The sequence below is a fragment of the Paramormyrops kingsleyae genome, chromosome 9 (assembly GCF_048594095.1).
Source record: "Paramormyrops kingsleyae isolate MSU_618 chromosome 9, PKINGS_0.4, whole genome shotgun sequence".
NCBI classification, from domain to species: domain Eukaryota; kingdom Metazoa; phylum Chordata; class Actinopteri; order Osteoglossiformes; family Mormyridae; genus Paramormyrops; species Paramormyrops kingsleyae.
The window spans coordinates 16947136-16957247 of record NC_132805.1 but is presented as its reverse complement, the minus strand read 5'-3'; the positions used below and the strand labels follow the sequence as shown (position 1 = coordinate 16957247).

General features: G+C 42.2%; 1 long non-coding RNA gene across 1 annotated transcript; it reads left to right on the top strand.

Moving 5' to 3' along the window:
- The first annotated feature begins 3273 nt into the window (after window positions 1-3273).
- Window positions 3274-9728, top strand: LOC140592636 (uncharacterized). Its single transcript, XR_011993006.1, has 3 exons — window positions 3274-8301; window positions 8447-8729; window positions 8933-9728. It is a non-coding gene; the product is annotated as an uncharacterized lncRNA (long non-coding RNA).
- Window positions 9729-10112: the final 384 nt, after the last annotated feature.

Here is a 10112-nt window from a genome sequence, read left to right as displayed (position 1 = left end):
AAGTCCCTGCCTCTGTGCGATCTTGCTACACGCTCTGAACCTCAAACTCACCTGAAACATCGCGAGACTCTCTCTCATCGGCCGTGAGGGGAGCTTCGCTACCAATCGTTTACATTACCTGGTGATGCAGCTCGCTGGACGAGCCTTCTAACCCAGGTTACTAAGCGATACTGGTAATTAGTGAATCCCATTTAAGTCTCACATTAACAGACTCACAGGGATACCGCAATTGAGTTTGGAGGAGCCGACCATTCGGCATAAAGATTGGTTAATAATCAGCATTAAATAATAATTAATTAAACTTTAATTAATTTCAAACATATTGGTGGAGATATTAAAAATTACCTGAGCTAATAATTCCTACAGGGGTGTTTTTCCACCAATTTTTTTTACCAATTTCAGATACAAATAAGAAAGCAGCCCCAGCCTCGTGAGCAGAGTAGCCAGGGGCCTCATGTATAAACGGTGCTTACGCACAAAAATGTTGCGCACGCCCGTTTCCACGCTCACGTCGAGATGTATAAAAACTAAACTTGGCGTACCACCACGCACATTCTCACGGCAACCCCAGACAAGGCGTACGCAAGTTTCTGCTCGATTTGGCAAAATGGAGGCACCTACTGGCAAAAGAGTGCTACTGCAGTTTCACTGTGTCAGACTCGCATTCATGATGCGGTCTGCATGAAATACACCGAAATTAATTGGCCATCGGTCACCTGATCGTAATCAATCTGTGACAATAAAACGGTGCAGGGAAAGACAAAAAATATTCCAACCATGGCTGCTCTTGCATTGTTAGAGGACATTGCAAATGGAAGAGTCAGAAGAGAGCGCGTATTCAGGGATCACAGTGATTTCTAGGCTCATGATGATGACTGGCTACTAAGTCGATTCAGATTTCCAAGAGCTATCCTCTTGGAGCTGTGTGCTGAACTGGAGCCAGCTTTACGGAAGAAGACTGCAAGAAATTGCGCCTAACAGGTGTTATGCCGAAAAAGGCATCCCTGCTGCAGAGTGCATGCCTGTCTCTAAATGACCGATTGGTCGCTGATCTGAAACCAGTTGAGCTACTTTGTCGAGTAAGGCTACCGTAGTGCTAATCAATAGCCCCCAAAAACCCGTAAAATTCTAACTCTAACCCCCCAAAACCCCAAAAAACCTCTAAAACCCTAACCCCCAAAACCCCCCTAAAACCCTAACCCTGTCCCCCAAAACAACCCTAAAACCCTAACCCCAACCCCTAAAAAACCCCTGACCCCCAAAAAACCCTTAAAAGTTCAACTCGTCGGAACACCGGCATGCATTCTAAGGCAGGGATGCCTTTTTTTGGCATAACACCGGTACCTGCACAAGTTCTCTCCACCCTCGGATTTTTAGCCACAGGTGCTTTTCAGCGTGAACTTGCGGACCGATCAGGCATTTCTCAGTCATCACTGAGTCGTGCCATGCCAGCTGTATGGGATGGCATAATCTGCTTGTCATCGAGATATATAAATTTTCCCTACACTGTGGGTGAACAGGCAAACATTAAAGCACAATTCGCAGCGATGTCCGGTTTTCCAAATGTAGTCGAATTATCGACTGCGCGCACATTGCTATAAAATCACCTTCAGAGAACGAATTTGCTTATGCTTATGTAAATAGAAAGCACTTTCACTTTATTAATGTACTCTATTAATGCACTGGGGGCACCTCTTGTACTACTGTCTGTAAGAATAAACAAACAGAATAAACTAAAGTAACACCGCATCTGCGCCATACGTGTTATTCATAAACATGAAAGTAATTCAAACAAGTATGGTACGAGAAAAACTCACCTGCGCTGACATCGGTGTCCCCCTCCCCCGATAAAAGTGTGTCCCCAATCATCGCAGCAACTAGTTGCTCAAAGGGTGTAATACTGGGAATTCCGCAACCTCTGCCTGTGCTTTTAAGACGGCCGCTCGTTTTTTCACATCGATTTTAATGTCCGACCACTTCTTTTTAATTTCGGCCACCGTGCCATTTTCGGAACCAACACTTTTAACTGACTCTGCCACGCTGTGCCACTCCGTCAACTTTCGTTTATTGCTGATGCCACTTATACCACCAAATAATATCACTTTTCTTTTCTCGATTTCTGTTAACATGACCTCCACTTCGCACTCACTGAAATACTTCTTTTTCCCACATGGTTTATTCATTGTTGTTTAAGAAAAACATAGAACAAAGCGGGCATTTATACAGATTTACATATGCAAATATACATAATTATGGGCGGGTCGGGGGGGTGGCTGTGGGCTCGTTCACGTACGTTAAATTTCACGCTCATTGGGATTTATAAAGGGAATGTGCGTAGATCTGTGCTTACGCACAGTTTTATGCATCTGGATTTTTTCTTGCTTATGCACATTCCTAGTTTTGTCCGTACGCCTTGTTTTAGTGTGAATTCTATGCTCGTCGTTATACATGAGGCCCCAGGTCTGTGGTTTTCCCGCCCAATTGGGTCAATTTTGAAAATCTCACCTAGTTGATTGAATTCATATTTATAACTGCATTTTGTCTGTTCTGTTCTGGCACTGTCACTACCAGTCAAAAGTTTTTACACACACTGAAATTTTCTACATTTGTATGATACTCACTTAAGATTTACTAAAAATACACTCAAAATTCTATGCTAACAAATAAATTTACTCTATGTTCACCATTTGAGTACCTTTATTAGAAAGAAAATGTCATCAAAGTAACCTCCTCTAGCAGTTATAACAGCAGAGAAAATTTGAGGCATTCTTTCTACAAGGGACATTAAATTCTGCTCTGTGGCGCGTGTAGTGACTGACACACAGTTAGAAGTGGTTTTCTGTGTTTTTTATTCAGAGCAGGAATGACAGGCTCTTTTTTTACTTAAATTCCTTATCACTGATCTCTTTTCTCCTCTTGCAAGACCACAGGAAGCGCTACAACAACATTACATCTTCCCTATTTTTAATGACTAAATCTATACAACAATCAGCGAGAAGACATAAAAAAAACTACACTGTGAAGCAGTTTAGACAGTCAGTGTGCAGCAAATTCAGTTCACTCTTTATTATGACTGCTTTTTTCTTTTTTTAACAAAAGAGCCTGTCACGGAAGAACCTCAACTTGAAAATACTTGTTGAAGTTGTGGGGATCTGAAAGGGCTGGCGGGAGTAGTCACATGGCACTAGTAATTACACCATATTGGTAACCACATGAGCCAGGTCATATGATCCACCAGGAAGTTATAAAAGGCTGCCAAGGTGGAATCTCATTCTCTTGCTGCTGTGTTTTATGACTGGACATGGGGTGGGTTTTTCTTTCCTGTGGGTAAGGAAAGGAGGAGAGGGCTTTTTTGAGAACTTGAATGTTTATGTGTGATTTAAATTTTACCAGGGTGATTGCTAGCAGCGTGTAACTCTTCATGGAGGACACAGAGGTGACTGTTTGGAGTTTTATCATTTGATGTGATCCCCTACAAGCTACTGGTCTACAGACATTGAGGCTCTGGTAACTTGGGTTATATTGTGGGATTTAGAAAGGTCTATGCTTGTTTCTTTGGTGTCGATTATGTTTCTTTGTACCTGTTGCATTGGAAAGCTTCCTCTTGGTGTTGCTGTGCTGCGAGGGCATTAAGTATTCCTGCAAAGGACCAGACTAGCCACTGTTTTATGGTTACTTGATAGGGTTTTTGGTTTGTTTTTCTTTTATTAGCTGCCCTGGTTGCTGCTATGGGCAAGTTGTAAGATAGTATTGTACCTTGGGTGGTGGATTAGGGTGACCAGATATTCCATGTCAGGGAGGACACGTTGAGCTACTTCGGTTTTACAAACTAATTTCAAACTGAAAGGCTCCTGTGCTCAGCTAAATAGTTCAGCTCTTCTCGTGCTTTGACTGGTTTGTGTCCTTGATTGAAAGACTCATCCAGCTGTTTCACATTAGCATTAGTGACACATGCACGATTATAGGAAACTGACCAATTAGCACACAGTAAGAACTCGGTGCTCAAGTGAAATCCAGGTCCTTTTAATTGAAATGGTAGTTTACAAATCCTGTCCTAGCTCAGTGCCCTCCATGACATGGATTATCTGGTCACCCTATGGTGGATACCAGTTGCTCCCCTCCCCCTATGTTTGTACACGAGATCTTTCTGTACAAGGCCGAATCTGCACAGGCTTTTGCTCTTCGCTGCTGGGGTGCCACTGAGGGGGCACTGTATTGGTGGGTGCCTGAAGTCTCACATTGAGTTGTATATTGTAGTGGTATTTGTCTGTGTGGTGCTGGTTGTGTTGCATGTTGTGTGGTGTTGGGCTTTGCTGTTTTCTTTGTCACTAGGGGCCTCCTGAGCTGCGAGCTGTCCATGCCGATCTGACCTTACTCTCTGGAGGAGAATCAGCTGGCCACCCTTAGCAGCATTTTTTACTTTTTATTTGTCTAATTGATTTTAGTTATTTGTAATAAAGTGGATTGGGTTTTACTTTCATATGCCTCTTTATTGTCCCTTTGTGGGGAGGGTTCATACTTGGCCACATTAAGGAAGGAACATTAGGGGTTTCTCCTGCCCTTATCAGGAGGTGATGTAGTCAGCAGTGTGGGTATTCTGTGCTTTGGGCACCACATTTTGCTGTGTAGCCTAGAAGTACACAAACTACTTTAAAGTCCACATGAAAGAAAACTGTCTTTCTACCTTCTCCCTCTTCCATTTTTGTCTTTTAAAGTGGAGAAGAACTCATGTCATAAGTCACTCTGCCAAACTGGTTTGGATATGACTCTGGGTACCCTGGCCGACACGGCAGGATGAGTTTTGGCAGGTGTTCGGCTTGGATTGGTGTCCGTGAGGTTTGGAGTAAGAGCAACAGGGGTGCAGGCCTAGGGAGAGATGGGCCCCACTGTTGCTGTGGAATGGACAGATGGGCCTGTATCAGAAGCAGGGGCTGGCACAGCCTGGATGCTCTGGTGACTAGGCTCACATGGCACGTCACCATCAAACTTCTTGACATGGGTGGAGTTCCTCATCCTTGGTGTAGCCTTGAGTTGTTGGACAATGACTGCATTTCCTTGCTTTTCAATCACTTCATAGGGTCTTAACTTCCAATTTGTTGGTCTTGTGTACATTTTTACATAACCCCATGTCTCCTACTCTTACTCCCTGATCTTTAGCTCCTCTCCTCTGATTGGCAGTTATGCCTAGTTTCAGTTTGAGCAGAGCGTCTTTGTCCTGATCTTCTTTGAATTGCATTGGCGTTCCAGCAAAACTGGTGTAACAAGCTAAATGTCAGGGCTAACAACGTGATGTGGGAGAAGACTGTGTGCACGCGTGCAGCTGGATGCAGACTGGTGGTGCACCAAAAGAGTGTGGTAGATGAGAAGAATGAAGGAAAGTGGAGAGGGAGTATGTTTGTGAGCTGTGTGCATCTAACTAAAATAAAAAGCCAAATCCTGTCCACCAGCCCTGGTTATTGTGTGTCTAAGTGGAGTTGACTGCAGGCACACCTATGGATGAGTGGGGTAATCCTCTCAGGCTGCACCCACTGCTTCATCTAAAAACCCAGCTCATTACACAGGGTAGCTTGTTGTGGAGTTCATGATTCATGAGCAATCTTGTAGGGGATGCTCCTGTCACTGGGAGGAGTGGCACATTACTGGAACAAAAAAATCCTTAATGCCTTCCAGTCTCTCTTCCAACTTGGTGAATTTTGCTGCTTTCAGAAATAATCTGTTGGACCATTCGACTTCTCCGTTTGAGGCCGGCATGGTATTGTTTTAAGATGTGGGATGAGTCATGAAACTCTTTGGATGCAAATGGTTGTCAATTATCACTTAGATATTTTGGATATCCATGAATTTTGAACATTAATGTGATTGATGCTCTGGAAATTTTTGCATTTGTCACACTCGTGCGGGCAACTTCTGGCCATTGGGAGAAGTAGTCGACAAGTAGATAATTGTCTTCAGAGATGCTTATTAGGTCAATAGCAAGGTAAGTCCAGGGTTGGTCAGGCATTGGTGTACACTCTACCTCTTCTGGTGGATAATTTTTTCCTACTACCTGGGCATGGGTGACACTTTCTCACTGTTGTAGATATAACAGCTCCACCCTTGCTGATGGAGGATTTGAAATGGATGACAGCACTTTGGCCAGTGCTTTGTGGTCAGTCAAGATTTGGAAGTCGCAACCAATGAGAGACAGGCTGAATTTCTTTCATGCCCAGAACACTCCAAGCGCTTCTCGCTCAAACTGAGAGTATCCAGACTCAGTGGGTGTGAGCTTCCTAAAGGCATAATAAACTGGCTTCCACACACTGTCTGGCTGTCACTTTTCTAGAATTGCACCCAAACCTGTGGCATCACTTGTGATTCGGGGTGGAAGATCAACATTGTAGTATGCCATGATTGGAGCTTCCATTAGTGTTCTTAAGTTAGTCAAATGTACCTTGTTCCTCTTTTCTTCCATTTCCACTCAACGTCTTGCTTTGTGAGCTCCCAAAGTGGAGTGGTTATAGTGGCAAATTGAGGTACAAACTTTGCACAGAACTGAGCTAAGTTAGAGAAAACTGTACCTCTGCGAGGCATGTGTTGGTGATGGAGCATTAATAATGGCCTTCACCTTTTCATGTGAGACTTTCAGACCAGCTTCTGACAAAATATAACCCATGTATTATATAGTTATTTTGATTAGGAACAACTTCTCATTGATGGTCAGTCCTTGCTCTGCAAAATGGTGAATCACTCTTGTTAGTCTTTAATCATGCTCCACTTCTGTGCAACCAACAAGTGCTATGTCATCTGACATATTATATGCCCCTGGGCAGTCCTTAATGACTTAATGATTATGATGATTATTTTCTGAAATTTCTCTGAGGCCTTGTTCACCACAAGCAGGAGTCTTTTGTATCTGTAGAGTCCTCCTGGTATGGCAAATCTGGTGATTCCTCTGGGGTCTGGGTGAAGTTCCACCTGCTCATTTGCCACATTCAGGTAAATTTTCTGAAATATTTTCCTCCAGCCATTTCTTGGATAGTTTCATCAATTGTGGGGTGACACTCTGGCTTCATTGGCTCTCCACATATCAATGCAGATTCTGACTTGTTTCTCATCACCTTCAGCAGGTTCTGTCACTGGTTCGTTGACATCTAGAGCCACTAATTTGCCAATAACGTGCTGTGTTCGGGGAAACAGGATCTGGTGTACTGGCTGGATAACTGGAGCAACTTTCAGAATAATCTTGAGTCTGAGATGGTAACATTTCAAAGTTGCTTCAATTCGACGGTCCGAATTCACATGCAAAAATACGAGGTTAAAAATACGAGTTATACATCTATTTTCTATGTTAGAATTTCAGTGGCATATAAAATTCAAATTGTGATGACACAGATTTACTTCCATAAGGAACAATGGCTAAGGAACTGTTCATCTGTAATACCTTTTGTCTTAAACCAGATCCTAACACTAGTTACCATGGTTACCAAACAGTTAAGACAGAATTTGCAAATTTCTGTAAACCAGCCCCAATATGGAAAAGACTAAACGTGGTTGTAAATGAGAATTCAATCAATTAGGTAAGATTGATCTATTGTGATTTGCAAAGTAACCAGTTAGATGTTTTGAACAGATTGAACATTTTACAGTTTTTCTCAATTGCTAAAACACTAAAACCCATTAGCTGAATAAAGTTCTCAGTTGCCTGACCTCATTTAGCTGATTGTGCAGTCTGTTGTCAATACCTTAAACCATTTCACATGGTAAAACACAATATTCAGATCTTACTTAGACTTTTCAGCAAAACTCTAAACACATTCTCATTCTCAAAGCACATTCTACACTCTAATGCACACGTCATCCATACTGGTAAACACAAGTAGCAATGCTCAAATACAATTAGAGAAAACATGTCATTGATTGAACACAACCACTCAAAATTGATGTCACCTGTTTCAAATGATGTGACACAACCAATATAAGCCAGTTCAGAGAGCAAACAGATTGTTGAAGGTAGAAAGGAGAAAGTCTGAGCATGGATAGAAGAAACAATGTGAGAGGACGAGGGCGTATGCGAGGTGGGTGATGAGGAGGAGGAGGAGGAGGATGACAAGAAAGAGGAAGGGTGCAAGGAGGAGGGCGGCAAGAAAGTGGAGGAGGAAGACAAAGACAAAGAGTGGAAATATCTGATGAAATTCGAGCAACAGTCATAGACCATGTTCTTGTCCATGGACTGACAATGAGGGAAGCAGGACTAAGAGTGCAACCCAATTTGAGCCGATTTTCTGTGTCCACCATAGTAAGGACATTCAGAGAAGAGAACAGGTACAGTATACTACTCTATTTTTGTAATTGCAGATTTACTGTACTACACTCTATGCAACTGTTTCAATAGACATTTGTAAAGTTCATCACTGTATGTATAGTACTGCATGAATATTTGTTGTAACTGCACATCTACTTTTTGTAGAATTGCGAGGCTGCCACATGCAGGTGGAAGGACGGCTTTATTCACTCAAGAGCAAGAGGCTGTTATAGTGGGCATGGTCCTTCAAGATAATGTAATACGACTCAGAGAAATCCAGGAACGAGTGATACAAAACAACACACACTTCCAGGGAATCAACAGTGTGAGCATTTCCACAATTGACCGTGTCCTCCATCGTAACAGGATGCGATTGAAACAAGTATACAAAGTACCCTTTGAGCGCAACTCACCAAGGGTGAAAGAACTGCGAGCTCAGTATGTGCAAGTAAGTGTACATTCAGAAACATTTACTGTAATCCAGATTTTCTACAGTACTAACACATACTATGTGAATGACATTACTCTTCAGTACATACATTGTATGTGAATCAGAAGTGCATACAGTAGGCTTAATTGTACTCTACAGTATAGCACTGTCTCTGTATGACTTACAAAATTCTAAATGCAGTATATTGTATTTCTACACAGACAATATTTGACTTGGAATCCTTGGACAGACCCCATGACTTCATCTTTGTCGATGAAGCAGGCTTCAATCTAACAAAGAGGAGACGGAGAGGCCGAAACATCATTGGACAGCGGGCCATTGTTGAAGTCCCTGGTCAACGAGGTGGCAATGTCACCATCTGTGCTGCTATTAGCAACCATGGTGTTCTACATCACCATGTTACACTCGGGCCATATAACACCCAGCACCTTCTAAGATTTATTGCCAATCTAAGAGATATTTTATTTGAGCTGCAGGTTCAAGACCATCAGGGTCAAGAGCTAAAAGAGAATCCCATTCCCACCTATGTGATAGTGTGGGACAATGTCAGTTTCCACCGAGCTGCTCCGGTAAGGGAATGGTTTAACATCAATGAGCAGTTTATGAAATTGTACCTCCCTTTCCTAAATCCGATTGAGGAGTTTTTCTCCTCTTGGAGATGGAAAGTGTATAATAGACAACCCTACACCAGAGTAAATCTTCTGCAAGCCATGGATTTAGCTTGTGGTGATATAGGTGAGGAATCATGTCAGGGCTGGATACGGCACAAAAGAGGCTTCTTCCCCCGTTGCCTCAGGAGGGACAATATTGCTTGTGATGTTGACGAAGTGCTCTGGCCTGACCCAGCCCAAAGATGAGAAGAAGCAAATTGATCACGTTTACTCCTTTGATTTTTGTCCCTTTTAGTATTGTATACTGTAGTACAGTGCATTGTATGCTGTTTACTGTACAATGAACAAATTGTATGGCCCAAAACATTGAGATTAAAAATTTGCTTCTCCCTGAGAACTATATGTTTTGAACAATGTGTTTTCTGTTTTTTGTTGTATTGTTTACTGAGTGCTTGATAGTGTATATCATTTTGATCACTTTGTTTTTGATTTGAGAGCAGTGCTTGATTTTGAACACAGGTAAAACTGTTTTTAGGCGAAAGTTTAATTTTGCAAGAGGAGTCAGAAGTTTTGTAAATAGTGCTTGAAGATGAGGTTATGCATTCAATGGTTTCAGAAAATGGAGCAAGGTTTCAGAAATTGTGTTTTAGCAATTGAGAAAAACTGTAACATGATAATATGACTACAAATGCAGATGCATTCCCAGGACATTAACATTAACAGGAACAGTAACAGACATTATGAAAGTAGCAGCAATATTTGCAAAAAA